Raw genomic sequence first — 27,581 nt, forward strand, 5'->3', positions numbered from 1 at the left:
GTCCAAGGTCAGCAGCAGAGGACAGGGAAGGGGACAGGAAGAGGTCACGTGGAGTCCAGGGTCAGCAGCAGAGGACAGGGAAGGGGACAGGAAGAGGTCACATGGAGTCCAGGGTCAGCACTAGAGGACAGGGAAGGGGACAGGAAGAGGCCACGTGGAGTCCAGGGTCAGCAATAGAGGACAGGGAAGGGGACAGGAAGAGGTCACATGGAGTCCAGGGTCAGCACTAGAGGACAGGGAAGGGGACAGGAAGAGGTCACGTGGAGTCCAGAGTCAGCAGCAGAGGACAGGGGAGGGGGACAGGAAGAGGTCACATGGAGTCCAGGGTCAGCACTAGAGGACAGGGAAGGGGACAGGAAGAGGCCACGTGGAGTCCAGGGTCAGCAATAGAGGACAGGGAAGGGGACAGGAAGAGGTCACGTGGAGTCCAGGGTCAGCACTAGAGGACAGGGAAGGGGACAGGAAGAGGCCACGTGGAGTCCAGGGTCAGCACTAGAGGACAGGGAAGGGGACAGGAAGAGGTCACGTGGAGTCCAGGGTCAGCACTAGAGGACAGGGAAGGGGACAGGAAGAGGTCACATGGAGTCCAAGGTCAGCAGCAGAGGACAGGGAAGGGGACAGGAAGAGGTCACGTGGAGTCCAGGGTCAGCAGCAGAGGACAGGGAAGGGGACAGGAAGAGGTCACATGGAGTCCAGGGTCAGCACTAGAGGACAGGGAAGGGGACAGGAAGAGGCCACGTGGAGTCCAGGGTCAGCACTAGAGGACAGGGAAGGGGACAGGAAGAGGTCACATGGAGTCCAGAGTCAACACTAGAGGACAGGGAAGGGGACAGGAAGAGGTCACGTGGAGTCCAGGGTCAGCAGCAGAGGACAGGGAAGAAGACAGGAAGAGGTCACGTGGAGTCCAGGGTCAGCACTAGAGGACAGGGAAGGGGACAGGAAGAGGTCACATGGAGTCCAAGGTCAGCAGCAGAGGACAGGGAAGGGGACAGGAAGAGGTCACGTGGAGTCCAGGGTCAGCACTAGAGGACAGGGAAGGGGACAGGAAGAGGTCACGTGGAGTCCAGGGTCAGCAGCAGAGGACAGGGAAGGGGACAGGAAGAGGTCACGTGGAGTCCAGGGTCAGCAGCAGAGGACAGGGAAGGGGACAGGAAGAGGTCACGTGGAGTCCAGGGTCAGCACTAGAGGACAGGGAAGGGGGACAGGAAGAGGTCACATGGAGTCCAGGGTCAGCAGCAGAGGACAGGGAAGTGGACAGGAAGAGGTCACATGGAGTCCAGGGTCAGCAGCAGAGGACAGGGAAGGGGACAGGAAGAGGTCACGTGGAGTCCAGGGTCAGCACTAGAGGACAGGGAAGGGGACAGTAAGAGGCCATGTGGAGTCCAGGGTCAGCAGCAGAGGACAGGGAAGGGGACAGGAAGAGGTCACGTGGAGTCCAGGGTCAGCACTAGAGGACAGGGAAGGGGATAGGAAGAGGTCACATGGAATCCAGGGTCAGCAGCAGAGGACAGGGGAGGGGACAGGAAGAGGTCACGTGGAGTCCAGGGTCAGCACTAGAGGACAGGGAAGGGGACAGGAAGAGGTCACATGGAGACCAGGGTCAGCACTAGAGGACAGGGAAGGGGACAGGAAGAGGTCACGTGGAGTCCAGGTTCAGCAGCAGAGGACAGGGGAGGGGACAGGAAGAGGTCACATGGAGTCCAGGGTCAGCACTAGAGGACAGGGAAGGGGGACAGGAAGAGGTCACATGGAGTCCAGGGTCAGCACTAGAGGACAGGGAAGGGGGACAGGAAGAGGCCACGTAGAGTCCAGGGTCAGCAGCAGAGGACAGGGAAGGGGACAGGAAGAGGTCACATGGAGTCCAGGGTCAGCACTAGAGGACAGGGAAGGGGGACAGGAAGAGGCCACGTGGAGTCCAGGGTCAGCACTAGAGGACAGGGAAGGGGACAGGAAGAGGTCATGTGGAGTCCAGGGTCAGCACTAGAGGACACGGAAGGGGACAGGAAGAGGCCACGTGGAGTCCAGGGTCAGCAGCAGAGGACAGGGAAGGGGGACAGGAAGAGGTCACGTGGAGTCCAGGGTCAGCACTAGAGGACAGGGAAGGGGACAGGAAGAGGTCTCGTGGAGTCCAGGGTCAGCACTAGAGGACAGGGAAGGGGACAGGAAGAGGTCACGTGGAGTCCAGGGTCAGCACTAGAGGACAGGGAAGGGGGACAGGAAGAGTTCACGTGGAGTCCAGGGTCAGCAGCAGAGGACAGGGAAGGGGACAGGAAGAGGTCACGTGGAGTCCAGGGTCAGCACTAGAGGACAGGGAAGGGGACAGGAAGAGGTCACGTGGAGTCCAGGGTCAGCACTAGAGGACAGGGAAGGGGACAGGAAGAGGTCACGTGGAGTCCAGGGTCAGCACTAGAGGACAGGGAAGGGGGACAGGAAGAGGTCACGTGGAGTCCAGGGTCAGCTCTAGAGGACAGGGAAGGGGGACAGGAAGAGGTCACGTGGAGTCCAGGGTCAGCAGCAGAGGACAGGGAAGGGGGACAGGAAGAGGTCACGTGGAGTCCAGGGTCAGCACTAGAGGACAGGGAAGGGGACAGGAAGAGGCCACGTGGAGTCCAGGGTCAGCACTAGAGGACAGGGAAGGGGACAGGAAGAGGTCACGTGGAGTCCAGGGTCAGCAGCAGAGGACAGGGAAGGGGGACAGGAAGAGGTCACGTGGAGTCCAGGGTCAGCAGCAGAGGACAGGGAAGGGGGACAGGAAGAGGTCACGTGGAGTCCAGGTTCAGCACTAGAGGACAGGAAGGGGACAGGAAGAGGCCACGTGGAGTCCAGGGTCAGCACTAGAGGACAGGGAAGGGGGACAGGAAGAGGTCACGTGGAGTCCAGGGTCAGCAGCAGAGGACAGGGAAGGGGGACAGGAAGAGGTCACGTGGAGTCCAGGGTCAGCACTAGAGGACAGGGAAGGGGACAGGAAGAGGCCACGTGGAGTCCAGGGTCAGCACTAGAGGACAGGGAAGGGGACAGGAAGAGGCCACGTGGAGTCCAGGGTCAGCACTAGAGGACAGGGAAGGGGACAGGAAGAGGCCACGTGGAGTCCAGGGTCAGCACTAGAGGACAGGGAAGGGGGACAGGAAGAGGCCACGTGGAGTCCAGGGTCAGCACTAGAGGACAGGGAAGGGGACAGGAAGAGGCCACGTGGAGTCCAGGGTCAGCAGCAGAGGACAGGGGAGGGGGACAGGAAGTGTTTCCACTGGTTCTTTGTGAGGCAGTCTGGAAGTGTCAGGTTAGTAGGGAGGGTGCAGGTGGACACTAGATGAAGCTATCCGGCTGTGGGTTATCAGGTGTGGGGTTGTAAAGGGTCTATTTTTATATATCTCAGAAAGTTTCCAAAATATCAGGTTAAAAGCAAGTAAGTAGAAAGTAAGTCAATGAAGAAATTAGAAAAATTTCTAGCAAAAAAAATTGAGTATTTGTTAAATAATTTAAAAGGGTAAAATAAGTAAATAAATAAAAGGGTGAGTGTATTTAATTAGCCAGTAATCTATGAGAGATGTTTTGACATGTCCTCAATGACATTGATATAATATCCTTTGCTTCTTAAAAAAGAAACAAAATAAGACAAAACTCATCAAAAACAACTTAGAAGTGTTTAGGAAAACTGAAGATGTAAGCGGTTTTAAAACACCATCATTAGAGGCTGGAGCTGTGGCTCAGGGGTGGAGAGCTTGCCTCACCTGTGTGAGGCACTGGGTTCAATCCTCAGATCAATGTAAAAATATATAAATAAAATAAAGGTACTGTGTCCATCTACAACTAAAAAAAAAAAAAACAGTATCATTAAATGTCCATGTATAGCAGTAGAATCTCTTATTAAAAATATACCTACTTACAAATCTTTTTCCCCAGCTGGTATAATTTTTTTTGATAAGCAAATATACTGTTGGTGAGAAAATAAATGGAACTGGAGCCATGACTTCGCCTGGATGAACCTGAGCCCAGATCCTGTGTTCCTGGGAAGGGGAATGCGGGTTCTGGGCAGCTCGGCTGCTGACGGCCCTTCCTCCACCAGAGGGCTCTGTGGGTAAGAGAAAATGTGGACTTCAGGAGCTGAAGCCGTGGCACAGGTGTGCACTGGACCAGGTAGAGGCCCTCTGTACATGTTATTTACTTGAGACAACTTATTTTATGGGACTAGAAAGTAGTTTAATTAATATTTTCAGATATTCTGTTTTCTGAATATTTAATTAATTAATTCCAAGAAATGTTTACACTACAGTTAACCCTTGCTCTTTTTCCCTTGGGAGGCACCATCGTCAGTACTCCCTACAGATGGTGCTGATTTCTGAACAACACAAAATCCTCTTGGCCCAGCTGATACTTCAGAAATTGGGACTCTCGCAATTTAATACCACTCCAAGGTTATTTTGAAAAACATAATAACAGCATTAAAACACAAAATTGTGGGTTCTTAGTTGGAATCTATGTTGACTTAGAGAAACTCCAGTGTTGTGACAATATTCACCTCTCACCTAATGGCAGATGCCCAGGGAAAAGCATGCACGCAGACAGCAGCCGCCCTCTCTGCCCTGGCTTTGTGTCACTGGGGCTTTGCAGTTAGCTAGGAACGTGTCGGCCCCACAGAGGGAGGAGCGGGATTCAGGTCAGTGTGGCTGCCCTATGTTATCCCCATGTAAGTTTTCCATATGAAAACCTGGGAGGCATGCCAAGAAATGGGGACCTGTAACCTACACCCGGGTGGGGAGCACGTGGAGACGCTGCCCCCGGGAGGGAGCTGAGGCCAGCTAAGAGACAGACCTGAGCAAGACAGAAAGACCTTCCAGGAACTAGAGGGCACACGTGGAGCCAGAGAGAAAGGCCTGCATGGCGGACGAGCTGCCCTGTCAGGGCGAGGGCTGGAGCTCCCGCAAAGAGCAGGCCCATGAGGGCTCTGGATTCTCAAGCCCAAGAGCTGAGGTAGAAAGTCCTCCACAAGCTCAGGGAGCCTGCAGCCAGCCAAAGAAGACTCATCAGACTTCAGCGGATGTTCTACAGCCCCCAGGACGGGGAGGCGGGGGCAGGAGGGAACAGAAGAGGGAGGAGCAGAGTCTCGGAGGAGCTTGAGCACCACCAAGTGGGGCCTCCGTGTGGTGAGATGCCGGGAGACAGACGCAGAGATCCCGAGTGAGGGCCCCCAACACCCCGGGTCTGCTGAGGACACCCAGGCATTCAGGAAGCTCAAGGCACCATAGAAGAAAATTCTGACAGCCAAGCACAAAGAGAAACTTTAAAGGAGAAAAGAAAAACTCACACATCAAAGGAAACCTCAAAGGTTCAAGGTGGCTTGTCATCAGAGCCATGGGGAGAAGAAGGCCACAGGTTGACAGTCGAGTGCTACATGGAGAACAGTCTTTGAACAGGCGCTGTCCAGACAGCATACCCCATGGGCCATGATATGGGCCTGCCTCACACCCAGGCAAGAGTTACCTGAAATGCATCAAGTACTTCATGAGGAGATAAAGCTCCAGCACTTCTGGAACAGAATGTAGGCAGACATCCCCATGACCTTGGAGTGGTTCCCCAGATGTGATGCTCAAAGCACAAGCATTCAACGAAAATAGGCAAAGAGGACTTCAAGCAGCACGCTTCAACGGACACCTCCTAGAAAGAAAAAGGGAGCTTACACAGGGAGAGAGAGCACTAGCAAACCACGGGTCCACCAAGGGGACCACCTCCAGAATGCCCACAAACTCTTTAAGTTCATTAGTAAAAGGAGAAGGCGCTCACAGCAGCTCACACCTGTAATCCCAGCTACTTAAGAAGTGGAGGCAGAAGGATTGCAAGTTTGGGGCCAGCCTGGACAGCCTGGTGAGATCCTGTCTCAAAACAAAAAGAGTGAGTTCCGGGGATGTGGCTACTCAGTGGAGAGCAGCCTGCTTTCACCCCTGTGCGTCTCCAGAAGGTGCCAAGGGACTCACTAGACATGCCTTCACAGAGATGGTCAGTGTGTGCTCACAGAGGTCCAGGGTCACTCGTCTTCAGGGGAGTGCAGGTCACAGCCACAGTGACATGCCCTTCCCACCCTTTCATGGCCACCATCAGTAAGACAAGATAACCAGGGTCCGTGGGATGTGCAGAACTGATGGAAATGACCACTCACAGCCTTTGGGTTTGGTGACTGCCTCATTCCTCAGCCTGTGCCTGTGTGCTCCCTGCCCCTTGCTGCAGGCGGAGGTAGATTCTCCTCTCTTGTTGCTGAGGGCCATCACGTCACATGAACTCATGAGTTCTCTTTAGTCATCTGTGGCTGAATGTTTGGGACATCTCCATTTTGTTGTTGCAAACATTCTTTGTCAGTCTCTCTGTGGACACATTTTTTTTTCCATGGATTAATACCTAGGATTGGATTATGTGGGTCAAAAAATAAATGGATATTAACTTCATAAGAAAGTGTCTCTCCCAGATAGAGTCTCGGCTGAACCCTACAAGACCTTTAGAGAACTAACACTAGCACACCTCAAATTCTTCCGTGAAATAGAAAGAGAAGGAGCACTTCCAAATTAACTCCATAAAGTCAGTATCACCCTTGTATCAAAACCAGATAAGGACACACCAGGGAGAGAAAACTACACACCAATATGCCTTAAGAGCTTAGGTGCAAAATTCTAATAAAATATTAATAATAAATATTAATAAAATATTAGCAGATTATGTTCAACACCCCATTTAGGAGATTTTACATCATGCCCAAGTTGGTTTTATCCCAGGAATGCAAGGGTGTTTTAACATGTGCATATCAATAAATGTGATTCACCACATAAGTAGAATTAAGAACAAAAATCACTTGGTCATTTCAATAGATTCAGAAAAAGCCACTGACAAAATTCAGCCCCCATTCATGATAAAACACTGAAGAAGTAGGGCTAGAGGAACGTACCTCAACATCATAAAGGCTACACCTGACAGACCCAAAGCCAACAGCATGGCGAAGGGGGATCATCTGAGAGCATTTTCTTTAAAACCTGCAACAAGATAAGGACGTCACTGTCACCACTCCTATGTAATAAAGTACAAAAAAATCTACACACAGAAATAGGTAAGGGGGAAATAAAAGGGACACAAGTAGAAAAGGAAGTAGTCAAATTATCACTGTTTGCAGATTACATGACCCTACAGTTTGAAAAATCTTCACCAAAAGACAATTGGAGCTAATAATCAAATTCAGCAAAGTAGCAGGTTATAAAATCAAGATATAAAAATCAACATCTTACCTATACACCAATAATGAGGCTGCTGAGAAAGAAATCAGAGAAATTCCTATTCACAATAGCCTCAAAAACAAAACAAACAAAAAAACCAACCTAGGAATAAATCTAACCAAGGAGGTGAAAGACCTCTACAGAGAAACCTACAGACCACGGAAGAAGGAAGTTGAAGGAGCCACAGGATGGAAAGACCCTCCATGTCCATGGATAGGCAGAATCAATATTGTTAAGATGGCCATATTATCAAAAGCAGTGTACAAATTTAATACCATTCCCATTAAAATATAGATGATAGTCTTCCCAGAGCTAGAAAAAAAACAGTCCTAAAATTCATTCGGGAGAATAAAAGACCCAGAATAGCCAAAGCAATTCTAAGCCAAAAAAGCAATTCTGAAATATCATAGTACCTGACTTCAAATCATACCACAGAATTATAATAACCAAAACTGAATGGTATGGTATAAAACAGATATGTAGATCAATGAACAGAATAGAAGACACAGAGACAAACCCATACAGATACAATCAACCCATACAGATACAATCATTTGATCTTTGACAAAGGTGCCAAAACATATGCTGGAAAAAAAGACAATCTACCATTTGTTTAAAATGGTGCCAGGAAAACTGGTTATCCACATGTAGAATAATGAATCTAAACCCTATTTCTCACCCTGCACAAAAGTTAACTCAAAGTGGACCAGATACCTAGAAATCAAACCAGAAACTGTGCAACTCCTAGAAGAAATATAGGGTCAACACCCCAACATATAGGCACAGGCAATGACTTCCTCAGGAGGATTAATAAAGCTCAGAAAATAATAGCAATAAAGAGATGGCACCAAACTAAAAAGCTCATGCATAACAAAGGGAACAATCCAAATGTGAAGGACAACTTACAGAATGGGAAATTTTTCCTAGATACTCTTCTGACAGAGGATTAATATTTGGAATACATAAGGAACTCAAAAACAACACCAAGAAATCAAATAATCCAGTTAGTAAATGAGCAAATGAACTAAACAGATACTTCTCAGAAGAAGAAACACAAATGACCAGTAATATATGAAGAAAAGTTCTACATCCCTAGTAATCATGGAAACGCAAGTCAAAACCATGCTGCATTTCATCTCACCCCAGCCAGAATGGCTGCCATCAAGAACACAAACAATAATAATGCTGGAGAAGATGTGGAGAGAAAGGAGCGCTTTCCCACTGTGGAAATCAGTGCAAAGATTCCTCAGGAGTCTAGTCATGGAGCACCGCTGGACCAGCCGTACCACTCCTCGGTATTCATCCTGAAGATTCAAGGTCATCCTACCTCAGGGATACATGCACGTCCTGTTGACAGCAGTTCACAACAGCCAAACTGTGGAGCAGCCTAGGTGTCCATCAGTGAAGGGCTGGATGAAGAAAAGGGGTGCATGTACACAATGGAGTTTTGTTCAGTCAAAAGGAGAGTTAATTCATGTCATTTGCAGGAAAATGCATGGAACTTGAGACCATTAGGTTAAATGAAATAAGCCAATACAGAAGGTCCAGGACTGTGTGTTTTCTTCACATGTGGAAGCTGGAGAGGACAGAAGTAAATAAAGTTGGGGAAATCTCATGGAAACTGCAGTGATATCAGTAGAGGAGAGGAAAGGGTCCAGCGGGGTGGAGAGAGGGAAGGGAAGGGGAAATACCGGGGGGAATGGTATTGGCCACAGCACACTATTATACTGTCGGCATGTACAAGTAGGTGGCCACAAATCCCACCATGTGTGTGACCGTAGTGCACCAGTAAGAGTATAGGAAAACAGAAGGTGTCAGGGCTTCCCAGTGACGGTCTCACTGCCCACCAGCCGGGCGGAGGAGTCTGTGTGCCCACTCACCTGGCCCTGATGCTGACAGGGGGTGCCAAGCAGGTGTTCTACTGCCCTCTGCCAAGTGGCCTGTGGTCTGTGCCTGTTTTCTGGTCACTTCCGTCAGTGTTTCTCTCTTTGGTACTTGTCCCTTCCGACTTTTCCTCTAACTCACGGGGTCTGTTAACCCACAGCCATCTTGTGAATTCTGTATATTGTGCTGTATCTATTACCCACCTACCCACCTACCCACCTACCTTCTGCCTACCTAACCATCGACCACCTGGAGCTTCCCACCTTACCTTCAGGGGCACCGAGGGGCCCGGAGGATCGTTCAAATGCAGGCTGAGGAGGTGGGCCTCAGGTCTGGGTCGCCCTCACAGTGGTGCACCAGGAGGAGGACAGGGCCCCCAGGGCCAGCAGGGACAGGGTTCTGGGCTGCTTCTCCAGACAGCTGCAGCCCTCGCTTCTAAGGTTCCTGAACTGCCAAGCGGAGGTGACCGCACGTCCAGAACGCTGTGCGGCCACTTGGGCTACAGGGACAGGCCATGGCCGCTGACTTTCAGGGAGGAAAGGAGCCTGTCCTGGCTCTTGGGGAAGATCACCTAAGTGGACACCCTGGTGAAGTGGGGTCCTCCAGTTGGTGAGAGCGGGGTGGGACCCGGGCCTGAGTGTGGGCAGTACCCTTCCCTGTTGCAATAGGAAGGCAGACAAATTAGGGCCAGGGTTGTGTACTGGTGACCAGGAGAGTCTGTCCAGTTTGGCTGCTGTGCCTCGGTAAGTTTGGCAGACACCATAATGAACACCAAGGCCAAGGGTCCTCTTGCAGTCAGTTTAGGGTAACTGGTCAATAAGACGCTGAGTCCATCTCTTTCCTCTCAGGGATTTGATTGGCGCTGGCAGAACTTGGGTTTTCTGCCCAGTTTCCATGGCTCATTAAAGTTTCCAACATGTTTAGGAACCTATCACATTGACAGCTGGTGAAGTGCAGGACCCTCCACTGGGACCCAGCACAAGTGGCCAAGTCCCTTGCTTTCCCGCCTCTTGTCCAGGGTGCCAACTTCAACTGTTTTCTCCCTCCACTCGGAAACCTGGAAGGTGCTTGAGGAGGGAGAGGGATGTGGGGGTGGGAGCATGACAGGACTCGCAGGCCACAGGTGAGCCTTGTCCCCGACGCCTTCCGCACCCGGTGGGCTCAGAGACTTGCAGGTGCCGCCTTGCTCCCTGGACAGCTGTCCTCTGATGGCTCCTTGATTCAGGCCCTGCTTTCACCAGAGTCTTCGTTAACTTTTTCCAGCTTTTGGATTCACTGAGGATTTGACCACAGCCCTGGCCATGTCCACCCACCCACCCGGCTCTATCATGCCTTGCCCCTCAGCGGTTCTCCATCTTGAGCGCAGGCTGCCTATTCAGCTGCACCTTGGTCCCGCCTCACTATCTGAGCTCTTCTCCCTGGGAGCATCGGGACAGTGTCCCCCAGTCAGCTGCTTCACAGAAGCTCAGTGAGTGGAATTGTTGAGAGCCACAGTCAAGTTGGAATGCTGTCTAGCATTTTGCCAGAGGGAGTGGTTGAGAGGTGATGCCAGGGAGCCATTGAGATGATGATGGCTATGTTAAGCTGCGTATTCAGTTGTATGTAGACCCCTGCTCTCCACTCCAGGGCGGCTGCTTTGGAGTTCTCACGAGGATTCCTGGGGAGTTCGCGTTCTGGGGAAGTTCCGGAGGAGGGAGTTCCGGTTGGTGGTTCCTGGAAGGTCCGCGTGGGTGGCGTTCGCGGGAGTACGGACAATAAAGGAGTTCCTGTTTTGAACCTACAAGTGCCTTGTGGGCGGCTCAGTTATTTTGTGCCCAGCCAGACTGGAATGAGAGCAGGCAGCGTGAGCCGGGCCAGGACGCTCTGGGGGTCGAGCAGGTGGACAGAGGGCAGAGCTGAGGGGGGCAATCAGGGCGAGGTGGGGCCATGCAGTGCGTTCCAGGGCACTCACTGGTCTGAGGCTGAGAGACAGAGCCGAGGTGAGGTAAAATCCATGTTTGAAACTTGGGTACGGAGGCCAGAGACTTGCAGAGGCTTTCGAGGAGGAAGGTCCAGACACAGATCTCAGCCCTGGCATGAGCAGGGACAGCCCGCCACCTCCAGAGCTCTCCAGAGGCTGAGCAGGTGGGCGACAGCCCCAATTCACATGCTTAACTTTTGGCATCAATCTTAACTTATGGGCCCTTTTGTACCGTTTCCTTCAGATTTAGAGGTGAAACACCGTGTGCCACTCGGCTGGCATCGAGTGGATGGCTTGCTTCTGTGTTTCAGGCACGTCTGTCATCCCTGTGCCTTCAGGGCCAGAATCTCTTGTCAGCCGCACGCTGAAATGGCCCCCTTGCCTGGGCGTCAGCGGAGACACTGTGCATGGGACAGGCTCTACAAGTGTGTGTGAAAAACACAAAATGGCTTTTGACCACCACGCTGATTTCTCGGACCCTTGCCCCTTTGGTCATTTGTTCATCTGTAGCTGTAGGCTGACCTTTCGACTTTCAGAACTGTCTCTCTTCCTCCGTCGTCTGTCTGTCTGTCTGTGGGTTCTCTTCTGTTCCAGCACCCTTCAGGGTGGAGCCAACTCTGTAGCCTCTCTGCCCCTCGGTCCATCTGTCTCCACCAACAAGACGATGTGTGTGCTCACTGTCCGCCACACAGGGCCGTCTCAGAGCAAATGGCTGGAAACACGTGGAGTGCTTCCGAGCCTCCGAGACCGTCCTTCACCCAACAAAAGCTTCTCTGCCCTTCGGCCATTTACTCAGGGATGACCGCGGCTTCCTGGGTCTGCTTTCTGAGAACTACTGTCATCAGGCCTGTTCCGTTACTCAGCCGCCGGATGCTGCTTGGGTATTGTCGCTCCTGTCCCTTCAGACTTCAGTGTAAAAACGTGTGAGTGCCCCCGCGCCAGAGCACGCAGAGGGCTTTGTGGGAGCTTCCACGGACCCTCTGTCCTCCACACAGAGGGAGGCCCAGGCGGCCCCTGGGTTTTGGAGGGGAGCTACAGTCTAGTGTGCCTGTTGGCCACACAAGTGCCGAGGACTGGAACTGTCATCGGACTGCAGACCCCATCATTCCCTCTTAGGAGGTGGAAGTGGGCAGGATGGGCTGTCCAGCCATGTGAGGTGACCAAGGTAGATGGAAAGCCTGAGCCCCTAAGCCATGGCTAGGGCAGGGGACACAGAGAAGGTGCAGCCGCTTTGCAGTCGCTGGGTGGTGTCGCCCTCTGGTGGAGGGTCCTCATCACAGGGTGCCAGGCCCTTCATGGCCATCGCCTTCCTCCCTGTGTGTCCCAGGTCACTGGGTCTTTCCTAGTTTCTCAAGCTGCCTGCATTGCTGCAGGGCAGGAGTGACAGACACTCAGTGAAAGTCAGTAGCCTCTTCTGGAGCCACGTGGCCAGGCCATTAGTACATGTGTGTCTTAACACACGGGTTCACTGTGTGGCGCGCACAAGGACTTCACGTGCAGGCTCCCGTGTGCCCAGCATGACCGTGTCGCTGACCACGTTAGCTAAACATTTCAGGCCAAAATAAAAAGACCTGAACTCCTCCATCTTCCACCCGAATGACGTGGTGTCCACACCACCCCTCCACAAGTGTTTGGTCCCCATCTTTCTTCTGCTGAATGAAGTTTGACAATTTGTGACAGGACAGAAAGGAAATTCATTATATTTAGTAATAGAAAACCCATTTCTCATTTTTCACGAACCAAGCAGCGCAATGAAATTGCCTCAGCCTCTGTCTCACAATCCTCCCCTCCGTGGTCCTTAAGGTCACACACAAGGGTCTTCAATTTCCTTATGTTCACAGCTTGGCATCTGGTAATTTCCAGTATCAGAAAACATACGGGGGCTATATATTTTTTCCTCAGAAGAAATATTTCTGATCTGAGAAGAAATAAATCTGTCAAGGGGAAAATATCAAAAATAAAGAGCATGACTGTAATAATCACATTGATGCCACAGCCAATTCTGCTCACCCTGCTCGGGAGGCAAAACGCCTGCCCCCCCTCGGGGGGAATTGTCATGTAAGAGAAATGGAATTTTTATTTCAATAACCACTGTGGTTTAAGGGTAATTCATGAATAAGGAAGCACAGCAGCCTCGAGAATCAAATTTCCTTAAAATATTATTTTGCATTCTCTCCGCTGCAAAGGTGAGTGAAGCTGATGGGCGAGTGTGAGGAGTGCGCGGAGCTGTTTCCACGGTGTCCGTCAGGCAGCGCACACAGGACCCACATGGCCACCAGCCGAGGGCTGGCTCTGCAGATGGCACAGGGGATGCACCTGCAAAGCCATGTTCCTTAAATTAACCACTCCTCATAATTTTGATATTAAAACTGGAGCAAAAGCTAGCTTGGGTCAATGTCACCCATAAGGGGTGGCAGGGGCTCCGTTGACCAACCAGTTCCCCACAGCCCAGTTCCCATGTCCCGTCCGGCACACACCCTAGCTCAGGCACAGCAGCTTTCATTGATAGTCCATAGCAAGACTGCGCGTCATGAGAGTTGCTTCTCCTAAGTGCACACCTCTCCAGGGCAGACTGGACAAACGTTCATCTTCATCAACAGTTTGCATTTGTATGTTATTGTAGAACGGCATGTGGCTCGGAGAAGGAAGGAGACAGTGTGGAATACTGGGTCAAGGGCTGCCCAGGTCCATGAGGGCAGTACCGATGGCTCCAGCAGCACCCAGTCCCCAGAAGAGCTTCAGCCACCAGCCAGACTCTGGTTTCATTGCATGTGGTGTTCAAGGGAGGTCGTGTGAGATGACCATGTGAGGGAAGGTGACCATCCACTGCCAAATGCTGAGTGTGTCTCTTCAACATACCCGTCCTCACTGACATTGGGAGGTGGCCACATGGTCCTAACCACCCGGCGTTCCCATGCTTACATCTGATCCCACTTCTCAACATTTGTTTTTATCAAAAGGGAATATGGAAATCATTTCCACAGTTAAATATTTATACTATCCCATTTTATACTATTTGAATTTCTGAAATAAATTGTGAAATTTAATATATTTTCTCTAATTTAAAGACCGTGATCTGTAAATTGTGCTCAGAAGGATTCATTGCTTTCCCATTCTCCTTTCCAATGGCAACTCATCACAGCCACTCTGACTCTGAAAAGAGAATGAACTCCATCTCGTTAATGAGACTAAAGGTCATGAACACACCAAAGCAGAACCTGCAAGAAATGGTGGCTCAGAGCAGTGACAATGAGTTGAAATTGGGGAAGGCCCAAGGGCCAGGGGCGATGGGCTCTACTAGTTCTGGATGGGTGGCTCAGTTTTCTGCATCCAGAGGATGGCACCCGCAGCACAGGCGGGTCACCTTGTGCTTGTGGAGGTTGTTTCTCAAGAGCTGCGGGTGGTGCTGCTCGTGGGAGGGAACTGCCCGGTCCATCACTGGAAGAGCCTGTCTAGCCAGAGGTGGGGGTACTGCACCTGCCAGGCCACCTCCTCAACCGTCATGGGGCAGTGAGCAGACACCTGCTGGGCACCGCTGACCCCAGCCAGTGCTGAGGGGGTGCAAGCAAGGGGCCAGAGTTTCTGCCTCAGAAGTGTTTTCCACCCCTAAAACCAGACTCTCACTTTGCTCAGGAAAGGAGCAGAGAGCTGTCAATTTAAAATAAGAGCTCGCTCTCTCCCAAGGAGCCGCCATCCGTACATAATTACCACCAACCTTTCCTCCAAGCTCTCAGGCCACGCAGAGAAAGTGACAGAATTTAAAAAGTATGGAAAATCATTCTTACCAGGAAATGAGGATGTCCCAGAGAAGGAGGTGCCTCAGAGCTGAGGCCCCCTTTAGCCGGGACATGTAGTAAAGAGTTGGGACTCAGCAAGCTTTCGAGTGACCGTCACTGAACCAAGAGGTCAAGGGTCCTCATAGTAGGAGCCACCTCAGCACTGTGACTCCTAGAGTTCTTCATTCCTGCGTTCTGTCCTTCCTCTACTAGAGGAAAGGGTCCAACAGCCAACAGTGGGAAGCTGAGGGGGCACCAGCCACGTCCCTGAGACGCCCACCTTCCGATCCTGTGGGTTAATCTGTGGAGTCAACCTCATGCCCTCTAGTCTCAAATCATGTCAAAGCCTCCAAATTGGGGTGTTGGTGGGCACGCACACACACACGTTTTTAAATATATATTTAACATTTATGTCTACATAACATTTATATACAGATAGCATTTATATACAACATATATAAAACATAGCGTATGTGTGCATGTAATGTGTGTATGAATGTGTTTCTCACACAGTCCAGCTATCCTTGGTAGTTTGTTCCATCTAGAGTTTTCCTCCACACTCCCTGGAGCATGAGCTGGCCTCACTGCGCTGAGCATTTCCAAGTGCAGGGCCTTTCCAGGACCTTCCATGTCTCATGCACTTAGCCCTGACCAAGGCAGGGGACTGGGCGCTGCTGCTGCCCTGTATCAGGGTCATGGAGACAAGGAGGCTGGGCCCTCACTGGGACCCAAGGCTCAGGTTTCTTACAGGTCAGTTGTCTTCAGGCTGCTGGGCAACCGTGAGTGTGCACACACACACGCACACACACTCTCACATTCATTCACACACACTCTCCCGCGCACACACACATTCACATACACACACATACACACACACTCACATGCACACACACACGCACTCATGCACACTCACAGACCACATTCAGACATACCTACTCACACACATACTCTCACACATGCACTCACACTCTGACACACACATGCACACTCACACTCACACGCATACTCACACCCACACTCATTTATACTCAGACACACCCCTCACACACGCACACTCATGCACACTCATAGATACACACTCATACACACACACTCTCACACACACACTCACCTGCACACTCAACACATACACCCTCACACACGCACTCTCACACACACTTCCCAATTTCATCCAGATGCAGGTGTGTTGCTTCTACAGTGTCCACAGCATTCTGCAGAGCACGACGCCCGGCCTGCCCTCCCTGGTGTGGCTGGAGCGGGTGAGTCCTTCAGAGTGTCCTTCAGCATGGCACTGTGTGGAGTGGCTCCAGGAGCTGTGGGTCCCTCCAGGTGAGAAGCAGGTCCCTGTAATTAAGTCTCAGGCGCCGATTCACCAGTGAATCATCTGTGCTCCATCCAAAATCACACTTCAATAAGCACAGGTTAAAATAAAGCACTAAAATCCTGAATTTGTTTATTTTTAAGCTCGTGTCCCTTGAATTTATGAGTGTGCTCATCAATCATGCGGTCGACCATCTGTCCTCTGCTTCCTTGTCAAGGAATAATTACTCGCCTCTGCTCCCGGGACTCAGTTGACCTGGCCGTCCACCACCTCAGCTTTCTTCTTCACATTCTGGCCTATGGTGGCCATTGTTAAACCTGAGACCCAACCCGGGACTCGCTGTGCCCAGGGAACCTCTGTGGGTTCACTCTGTGGGCCGTGTCACGGGGCCCTTCCTCTGTGGGTCAGCATCTCCTGTCCAGCCTGCTGCCCGCTTGAAGGGCCCTTGGTGTCCATGCTTGCTCCTCCAGGGCTCAGTGCCATCGTCATTCCAAGCTGGTGGCTTGTTCTCTCTGCTCCTCTGACAATCCACAGGAGCTCACTTCTTTTATGAAGCCTCCGTGTCTGCCTCCCCTTTCCAATAACTTTTGTACCATAAAAATGTCCCATGCTGTTCCCTACACACATCAAAATCAAGAGGTACTCCCCTCAACCTCTGCCGAACTCCTGCCTGTGAGACAGGAGATACTAACAAATGGCCGGGAGCCATCCCTGAGTGGACTGTTGCCGAATTCTCCTAGAGGCTGTCCCCAGGGGACAGTGTGCCGCTGCACCAGCCAGGGGCAGCTTGCCGTGAAGCGGAGTGTGCAGCCCTTTACATAGAAATCGTGTGTGCATGGGTGCTGAGAGTCATAGCTGAGTCGGAATGATGCATGGCATTTTTGCCAGAACAGAGTGGTTGAGAGGTGATGCCAGCAAGCCATTGAGATGATGATGGTTATGTTAAGCTGTGTATTCAATTACATATTAGACTCCTGCTGTCCGCCTCGGCCTGCTACTTTGGAGTTCTCAGGGGATTCCCGGAGAGTTCCCATTGGGTGGGGAAGTGCTGGAGGGGGGATTTCCCAGAGGAGGAGGGATTTCTGGTTGGTGTGTGGAATGTCCCAGGGAAGGCCTTGTGCGTGGCGTTTGCGGGAGTGCAGAGAATAAAGGAGTTCCTGTTTTGAACCTACAAGGCTGTGTGGCGGCTCAGTTATTAAGCCAGACTGCAGCACAAGGGGGACACTGGTGGAAGATGTGGGTGGACTCACAGCCCATAAATACTAACACTCTAAATATTAACACTCCTTCATACTGAAATTCTTATCATGCAGTTTGAACTTTTGAATTCTTACTATGGAGTTGGGATTCAAAAAATCTAATACAACTCCCTATTCAAGGTTTTGTAGAAGCATGAAAGTATTCCTTTCAATCTGCTTATAAATGATTTTCCTTTTAAAATTGAGTCACACCCACATAAGTTACATCATCTATGTATCTATCACGATCTATTGGTAGATGACAGAGCCGTCTGTTATCTGTCATCCCCATCAGCTAACTATCTATGCCTATTCGTATCATGTCCCATTCCTATCAAATAGATCTCTATCTCTATCAAACATGTTTTGGTAAAAAAACATACTCAAGACTTTGTCACAATGGTGGAATTAGAGCGTCCACCCAGCTCCTCCGCCCGATAACAAAACAACCACACAGTGAGAGGGACATCTGTATGCGCCGTGGACCTCGGTAACAAGTGCTTAGAGAAGAGATGGTGCATCTGCCCCTAGGAGGGGGTCTGCTCCGTTAATGTGTGCATTTGAGAGCCTCTTGTCCCCACACAGGGCGAACTCAGACACAAGTCCATGACAGGGACTCCAGGCCCCGCAGCCTGAGGCCCAGAAGCCAAGCCACCTCACACTGACCAAGACTGGACATTGGCAGTGTCCTTCTCTTTCAGTGGCTCTACCGTTACTCACAGTCCCCACGGCGACCAGCAGCAGGAAGCTGAGGCCCACAGGGGTGATGGGGACGCTGGGCACGGAGGAAGCTCTTCCTCCACACCTGTCCCCGGGGCCCGGCAGTGTGCCTCCTGGTGCAGAGAAGCGCCATCATGCCACAGCCTCCGTGGGCCACAGCGGGGGGCCCAGGCCAGCTCAGGGAGCCACCGCTCCCACCACACAGGCGGGCAGCTGGGGCCCAGGTTGGCCTCCAGAGCCTTGGTCTGTCTCCTGGGGACCTAGCAGAGCAGAGTGGACCCTGGCAGCCTCCCCTCTTGCCCTGAAGTCTGTGGGCGCAGGTCTCCAAATGTTCCCCGGGATCTCTGTTCTTTCAAACGTGCCTGCCCCAGAAAGAGACTGCCTCTGTACATCACACTGCTGGCTGCGCACACATCCTGGGAGGAGTCTGCCAGTGTCCTCTGGTCAGCAGATGAGCACCACCTTCAGATGACTCCCCACAGAGGGCATTGAAATGCCGGACTTTGGCACAGGCATGAATCTGCTAGACAGAGTATAGAGTCCAGGAGCAAACTGCAGCAGGTGAGACATTTGATGCACATTAAGTCCACACTATAGACACATAGAAAATGACTTTTTAATAAATGATGCTGGGAAACTGAGCATCCCCTGGAAAAATATAAATCACTTCAAATCCCTCAATTTCAGGCAGATTGAAGATACATATTTTTCAAAAAGCTATAAAAGCAAAAGAAAAACAAACATGAGAACTTTGTCTTTGATCTTAGGGTAAGGCAGACTTTCTTATGGAAAAATTCAGAGATCATAACCGAAAATATCCACAGGCTTGAACTTTTAAAAAATCCTTTTAATAAAAACATCACTCAGCAACGTTAAAACAGAGGTAACAGGTGAAAATAACCTGCACAGAACAGACAAATGATTGTCATCCTGTGAAATTATTCTTAATTAACAAGAAAGAGTAAGTCAAGAGAAAAAGTGTTAAAAATCACAGACGAAGAATTACAAAGTTTTGTGTGAGGTAATTATAGGGCAGAGAAGGAAACATGAGATACAGCTTTTCTCCTCTTCACCTGGGAAGTGGAAATCACTGCATCCAGACCTGCCACAGAGACAGAGTGCAGGAATTTGCACCTCAAATGATGGTTTGGGGAGTACATGTCAGGAAGAAGTTTAGAGAGAAATTTGCCAGGATCTATCAACATTTGAAAGTCATATAATTCTTGAATCAATCCATTTCAATTCTGCATTTATATTCTATAAGATTGTGTGCACATTTTTAGAATAAATCAGGTGCAATTATATTCTCTGCAGTCTAGTTTTTATAAAGAAAAATGAAGTGTCTCATCTTCAGTGTATTTTGTAATAAGAAAAAAACAAAACGCACTCATGGGGAAATGATGAAATATATAGCACAGTTATATGATAAAATACCATTTAGCCATTTTAACATATAAAATAGCCCTAAATGTAAAAGCACAAAAATTCTCTGATATGTACTTTCAATAAAATTAAAGAGTGAGTTTGTGGAACAATGTAAATACCATAATTAAATTAATATAAAGCACATCTATATTTTGATAATTACTTACCTTTGAAAATGCAAAAAAAAAAAAAAAAAGTGGCCTGTTTGGAAGAGAACACACAAAAGCATGCTGCTCTAAAGGTGGAAAAGATGGAGCGAGACGGAGAGGTGGCGGGGACAGTCCTTTAGCCATCGTGAGTGAGCATGTGATTCTTTTTATGAAAAGAACGATCCAGGTATTTCTTGTGTCTTTTTTAAGACATTAAGTTCATGTATTTATTTATTCAGAGACATCAGCTGCAGCCCTGAAGAATCGTGATCCACCTCTCGCCCGCTGTCCCCACCATGTCCTGGCAGGAGTCTGGTGTGTCAAATGTGTGCGTAGGTCCTTGGTACTCCAAACTCCCAAAATGGCAGGGCTTCTTACAGCAGGGAACAGCCTGCAGGCGTCCCTTAATTGGCCCCGAGTCTGCATTTTCTCCTGGCCAACACTGAGGTCACTACATTGAACGCCCAGCAGGAAGCTCGGGTGCCATCTGAATGTTCTTTCTGTGAAAGCCTCGAAGGAGAGAGTGGGGCCCACCTGGGGCCAGTCACGCTCCTCTGGATGCCTGGAGGTAAAGCACACAGAAAAGTGATGAGTTTAGACCTGGGAATCCAACAAGGATGGGTCTTGAGGCTGAGTTACTGTCCCCCAGCTGTGGCCAACTAGTCATGCTCCTTTCTTTGAAGTGACTCATTTCCTGCATCCTGAGTCAGGCCACAGGGTTGCTGTGGGGAGATGTCTCACACGGAGCCTGGTATTTGGGAAGGAAATTGTCCGGAGCTGCCCTGGGTGCAGACGCCTTTAAGTCCTGATGCACCAGGTTCTGAACAATGACTTCAGTGTGGCACCACAGGGCCAGGTCGAAGTCACTTAGGCATCACCCCAGCTAGGGCATCAAGGCATGGCTCCAGGAGTAGTGTACCCACTGGGGTTGAGTCACACTCACCTGCTCCTCTGTAATCCTATCCCTTTGCTCTCTTTGGGATAGAATGGTCCATGGACCCACCCCTTGTGTGTCCCTATATAAGAATTAAGGATTCCAGGGGCTTTCTTTTTCCACAGACCCTTAAGGTCAGAGGGCCGTCATGGATCTTGGAAAGGTACTTCTGTGTGTTTGTGTGCTTTGTCATTTTCTAAGTTATTGGGAGAGTCGGATTTTGTGAGCCCAGCATTGGGTCACCAGCTAGAATAGATGGTGGCAGGAGATGATGAATGGCTGCTGCCCAGCTGCTCCTCACCACCCAGCAGAGCTCCCTGACATGTGCTCAGAGCCTCTTGTGTGTAGAGGAACTTGGGTCACTAAGTTATTCAGGGAAACCCCAACTAAGACAAGAAGGGCAATGCCGGACACATTGAGGGGAGGCCATTGTCCCCAGGGCTGTACCCAACCAGGCGCTGTGTGCTCTCGCGAACTTGCCTCCTGAGGTATAAAACACAGTCCTGAGTGAACTGTACTGGCTGATATGCTCACCATCTTCCTGGCTCTTCCTCCTCTGCAGGCACCTCAGGCCCTTGCAGACCATCCACGAGCACACGATGCCTTCAATACAGTACTCTGCGCCAGAACTCGTCCTTTCTGAAGCAGGAGTAGACTGAAGACTCAGGGCTGGGCTACAGCACAGCGGTAGACACCTGCCCCCCATGCAGAAGGCCTGGGTTTGATCCTGGCATCGCACATACACCCACAAGTTAGAACTTCCGCTACACGATAAAACTGGGTTTTAAGTGTTACATTTCAAACGCTGGATGTCTACTAATCTGTGCTACAGACTGGAAAAACATATATTACAAATTACTAAAACTGATTATGAATTATGAGGATTTCTGAGGTCAACTGTTATAACGGTTTTAAAATTTATATTTTAAATATTTTCTTAGTGGGAAAATAGATAAAGCAAACAGATAAAATGTGAAGTACATGAAGTGTTGAGGGTGCCCTGCACAAGGGTATGATGGGTTGGTGCCAGTGTGCCTACCTGAGGACCCCTCCTCAGGTGCAGCTCCAGGTCCGGGGAGCAGCACAAGCAGGGGGTGGCCCCTGACCCCCTTCCTCTCCCTCCTGCTGCATCCCCCGCCTACCGCACCCTCACGGGGCCCCTCTGTCATTTCTGAGCCCCACAGAAGGCTGAGAGTGGAAGGCCAGCAACGTGACAACAAAACAAAACACACCCAACAGGGAGATGCTCCCTGCAGACTGCTGCGTAGACAAGGATGAGAGAGCGAAGGGCACCACCTCTGGACCGAGGGCTCCTATATCGCCTTTTTCACAAACAGCATTCCTCCCAGAAATAATAAATTCATTTTTAAAAGGCGGCTGACCTGTGACAGGTGAAAGTACAGAGCTGTGAGTCGTGCGCATGGGTGACTTTGGAGCTGCCTTGTTTGGGGTAGGTATGTGCATAGGACCTTTAGGAGAAGGGTCATTTTGCTACGAACCAGCTGGGGCTGGGGTTTTCTAAATGAAGCCCTTGCACGTTTAGATGCAAGCAAAGGGTCATTTCCTTGAGGCTGCGATTTACAGGTGGGCCCCTTGGGCCCTCTTCAGGCCACCTGCCTGCTAACATGAGAGGGTCACTAAGACAGGACAAGTCCACCTGGAGCTTGCATCTGCCAAGCAGCAGCACTGGTGGCCAGCAGGAGGTGCAGGTGCAGCACTGCTGCCCTGGTCACCATCTCCTGAACCAACCAGGCGGGGTGGGGAGAGGACAGGTGGCATGTGCCGGACGTGGACCTGCAGCCTCCTGTGGTGTCCCCACAGCCCTGGGTGGGGCATGAGAGGCCCACAGTGAGAGAGTGGCATGGGGCCAGCAGCCTGCACTGCCCTTCTCTGGTGCAGGGCTCCAAGGAGCCCATAGATTCTAAGTTTGGGTCTGGCTTCCCGGTCCCATGCAAGGGCACCGTTGGGAGGGAGAAGGGAACCTGCCTTCCCAGCAGCTGTCTGATTTATTTCCTATTTTTGGTACTAGGGGCTGAACCCCAGGGTGCTCTATCCCTGAGCCACACCCCAAACTTTATATTTTGAAACAGGGTTTCACTAAGTTGCTAAGGGCCTCACTAAGTTGTTGAGGTTAACCTCCTGCCTCAGCCTCCTGAGCTGCTGGGATCACAGGATGTGATCCTTGTGGGCCTGCTTTTATCTCTTGAGCAGCTGCATAGACTCGCACCTGTGCTCTTGCCAGGGTTCTGCACCCGAGACTGGGCCTGGCCCCAGGTAAGAAAGCATAGAGTCTGATCAAAAGTGTCAATAACAGTGTGAACTTGCAAAAGGACAGATTATGATCTCTAAATATAGATACTCAGCATCTTAGCTATAGAGAGTGTGTGGAGGGCTCTGTGTGGAGCACGTAATGACGGCTGGTCCACGGGTCACCCTTCCTCAGAAGTGGGAGTTGCTACTTACTGCTCTGCACTGCCACCTCTCACAGTCAGCCATCCTGCAGGGGGGCCATCCTGAGCCAGGCTGCCTGAGGGGACTGCCTCCAGCTCCCCAAACCACCGGCCATGGTCTTACCTGTGTCCAGGGTGATGTCCCCCCTCCACCTGTGCTGGACTGGTGGTCAGGCTCACCTAAGAGTACTGTCTCCAGTGCAGAAGGTGAGAGTGACTGCAGGACTGGGCAGACACGTCTGGAAACATTCTGAGACATCCGGAGTGAACACCTCGTGGGAATGAGGCTCAAAACACATCAAAACATCCAGCTGCACCATTTCTTACCTAAAATTTTCTTCTGGAAAAATCCATCGCTATAGGGGCCCATGACAATCTTAAAGGTTAAAAGATATAATTAGCACACAAAAGATGATCATTTGGAAAAATGACACTGTCATTTGAAATTGTCTTATTAACATAATGGGTCAGCGGTTTTTCAGAAACAATGGCTTCTAATTGGTGGTCAGACGTTCCGAAAGTGCAACCCACATGCTCCACAGAAAGCACTTCAGCCGGTTCACTTTAAAATAGAACCAATTTCCACTGCATCGTAACCATAACAACTTCTCTTTTTAAAGAAATAATAAGCAAATAATTTCCCAAGTGTTAAAATAATAGGCGTTGCACTCGGGAAGTATGCAGTGATTGATATTTTCATAGGCTGACATTTAAACACTAGCAGCAGGCACACCTTTATACCAGTAGCACATTTTCTTCTTCTGTTTATATATTAGGCATTAAGATTTTTTTCTTTAGATTGGATAACCTAGATTGTTATAATCAAAATGTGTTTCTTACATGGGGTCATTATATTTAGTTACAAAAACAAATTTTAGTTTCCGATAATGGTGAATGTGGCAGACAAATAATCATTATTATTATTATTATTTTTATATCTTTAATAATAAAAATTTAAAGACTAAATCTCAGTTTATAAAGCAAGTATAAATATAAAATAAATAAATCATGCCTTCTTGCATTTTGATAACAAATTTGCATAACAGGTCAAGTGACTGAAGGTTGGGTTTTGCAGAGGACAAAAACCAAGATGTTTCAGCAAGTGTGGCTTCTGCAGGTCCCTGGTGGCCATCAGGGGGCCAGTGTTTTTCTGAGTGGCATTGGTGATCATCTGCATGGAGACTGTCTGTCAGTCCTGAGGGGTGGGGGCAGGGTCTTCAGCAGGGACGGGGCACAGACTTCCAGCTGAAGCCTGAACCCAGGAAGGTGGGAAGTTGGGGAGTCTGGTGTTGGTGTCCTCCTCCCTCCCAGAGCATGGACTTTGGGCTGGACTTGCTGCCACCCAGCTGGCACAAGAGCCTGCAGCTGACTGCGAGAGGACAGCTTGTCACGGGTCGGCTGAGTAGCTCCAGGGCCTCCTGTTTACCTGTCTGGCTGTGGACGCTGGCTGCCACCTGGGGCCTGAGGATGGCAGGTTTTCTAGTGGACTGTGGCTCCTTTGCACATGGTGCTGGGTCTCAGGGAGAGCACCCCAGAGACGTAGCTGACAGACACTGCCACCGTCCCTCGACACCTGCCCAGCCTGCTTGTGAGAACTGGCTGCTGAGCCTGGCTGTGCTCAGGGAGAGAGTCTCCTCCGCCTTCCGGGGGCACGGTGACGTGTAGATGGGTAAGGCCACCACAATGACGTCTTACTTATTTTTTTTAACATATTGAGCATTTCAGCTAATATAATATTTAAAAGAAAAAGAGACTATAAGTAAAAACATTAGAATTCCATCAAGCAATTCTTTGCTGATTTTATTTTATTTCTAGGCACCTTGAATAATCACAACACACCAATTGAAAGTAAGGAAGTGATACAATGATGTAGTGAGATACAGGAGGATGTAGAAGAAGCAGTCACAGTCTTAAGTGATGGCCACCCCTTTTTAAGAGATAAAATAGTTGATGCATGACAAAAATAAAATAAAATTACATATACTGATGAGAAACGTGCTTCGTCTGCTCAACCCGACCTGCGCACATGACCACACTCGAGCCCTGCTCTGCTGGCCGCAGGCCCTTTGCCCGGGACAACCTTGCGCCTCCCTGTGGTTAATTCTGGTTGGGGCTGCGGGTTCCTTACCTGTGCCCTTCGTGGCAGAAAGCCCAAGAGAGCTCCCAGCTGGAGGACCAGGTCCTGGGGTTGGTGGCCATGGCTCTTCACCAATGAGCTCCAGTGTCCCCCCAGGACCTGGCACCCAGTGGAGGCAGTGCCAGTGGTGGCCTGTGGACGCAGCTGGTGAAGGGTTGGACCCTGAGGAGGGTCTCCCTTCGCTGTGCACCTGCCACTCTGTCCTGTGAGCAGCAGGAAAGCTGCGAGGCCCCGGCTCCTCCCTCAGCTTGGCAGGGGGGGTTCAGGGGCGGCTCAGCCATCACGGGCCCTTTCCTCGTGTCTTTGCACCCTGCCTTGGATGCTTGCTGATTCCCTTTCCTCTGATTTTTGTCCTGACACTATCTGAAGGGCTTACTGTGTGGCCACTTCAACAGTTCACCATGCAGACCACACAGGTCCAAAGAATCTACTTTTATAAGATTTCAATCTCTAATACGATAAAATGGGAGGGGGATTTTGAGAGGAGACCCCTTAAAGATGGACATGTGGAGGCTGCCTTCTCTCTGCCCTGTAGCACTGAGCACCGTGATGCAAGCACTCTGCACACCTAGTGCTGTTGGTAATAGTGGCACACGGCAAAGACATGCAGGTGCAAAGCCGAGTTTCATGTCATCATTATGCACTTGAGAGATCTTCCAGGGGCCTGAGAATTCACTGCACAGGAAGTTCAAGGTAAGCGAAGGGTGGAAGGGTGGTACGTGGGACCTGGTGGGTCCTGTCAACCTTCCTGGCTACCCTGACCATGGTCATGATGGGTACCTTGAAGAGCAATTCTGGAACTGTCCCCAGGGAAAAGCCAGGAGCAGAGTCAGGTGCACTGGCATCGTCCTGCAAGGTGACCTGGGCAAGCAGCCCACAGTTGTCAGGCTAAAGTGTGCAGCTTGCCCACAGGGGCCACTGGAAAAATAACAAAAGAAACAATAACAAAAGAACAGAGAAGAAGTCAGGAGTTTGAGAGGAACAATTCCAACTTATCTAGTTCTCATTAATGAGCGTGGGCCCTAGTAAGTGCTCAGTGCCATACTCGTGATAAATTAGATGATGTAAGATCTAACGGGAAATGCAGGAATGGGATAATCAGGTGGTTTTACGATGTCAACAACCTTTCCCAGGTGGAGTTTCAAGCGTGAGCCTTCACACACAGGAACAACCTCCTCAGACATGAACCTTGTGCCCTACCAGCTCTGCGGGCTCCATCTTCCACAGAGCAGACAGCTGTTCACATGGGAGGAGGAACAGCCGGCCCTTCCTCGTCCAGGGGCACTGGTGCCCATCATTCATTGAGACTTTAGGGTCCTGACTTGGTTAATAGCACTTCAAATGCAACTTGTTCACAACAAAGGGCATGAAATTCCAGCTCAAGATCACAAGATATAAAACCCACACGTTAGCTCTGAGAAAGCATGGACTGGGGATGTTAATTATTATTCAGCCAAGTTAGACTCTGTGACCTCACAGATAAAATTCACAATGTTCAACAGCGATCCATACTGGGACCATCATTATGCATTTAATAAAGTGGAGAATTTTCTACATTCTTTTCTCTTCCAATTATATATATTGATAACCAAATCAATGAAATCATTCTAACCAGTCTGTTTAAACTTCTCATCAATAGTCTACACAGGATGCAAGAACAAGAAGGTGTGGCACACCTCCCTCCCCTGTTCTCTGGGTCACCTCGGAGATCACAGGAAACGTGGGGAGAAGCACAACTTCAGCTTGGACACCAGTGACGTGTGTGTGACAGAAGTCCACTGGGTCCTGCTCCTCTTCCACCCAGTTAATCATCTAATTTCATAGACTAGTGTTTTGCCTATAAACAATAAAAAACAAATATTAACCTTGGAGAAACCCAGGCAGGCCTGCCCAGGGGCAGTGAGTGTCCGCCAACAGAGTCGAGGTGGAACACCAGGGTTCAGAATGGCCGGAAATGTCTGCATCAGCTTTTTGTGACCACAGGGGAGTTGGGAGAGGGGTTGCTGGGGATTAGGAGCTCTCAGGGCTGTACCCAGCGCAGATGGAAATCAGAATCCCAATGAGCAACTGGCTTTATCCTGATGCAACCTCCCACCAGAGCCACCTCAAGTGCTTGTCTCATGGTCTGGCCTTTTAGTTGGCCATGAAGCCACTACCTGTATGTACCTAGTGACATGTGTCTGTATAGATGATGACTGACTGGAGCTAATTTCAGTCTACTGGACACCATATCCTTTGGAGTGTTCCGAGATCTTTAATTAGAGGGGAAGGGATAGGGAATTGAAGTGGGAGGAGAAGGAGGGTTGAGAGGAAAGAAAGAGATATGCCCAGCAAGGC

Source organism: Spermophilus citellus (genome assembly GCF_964194105.1).
Source record: "Spermophilus citellus genome assembly, chromosome: 12".
Classification (NCBI taxonomy): domain Eukaryota; kingdom Metazoa; phylum Chordata; class Mammalia; order Rodentia; family Sciuridae; genus Spermophilus; species Spermophilus citellus.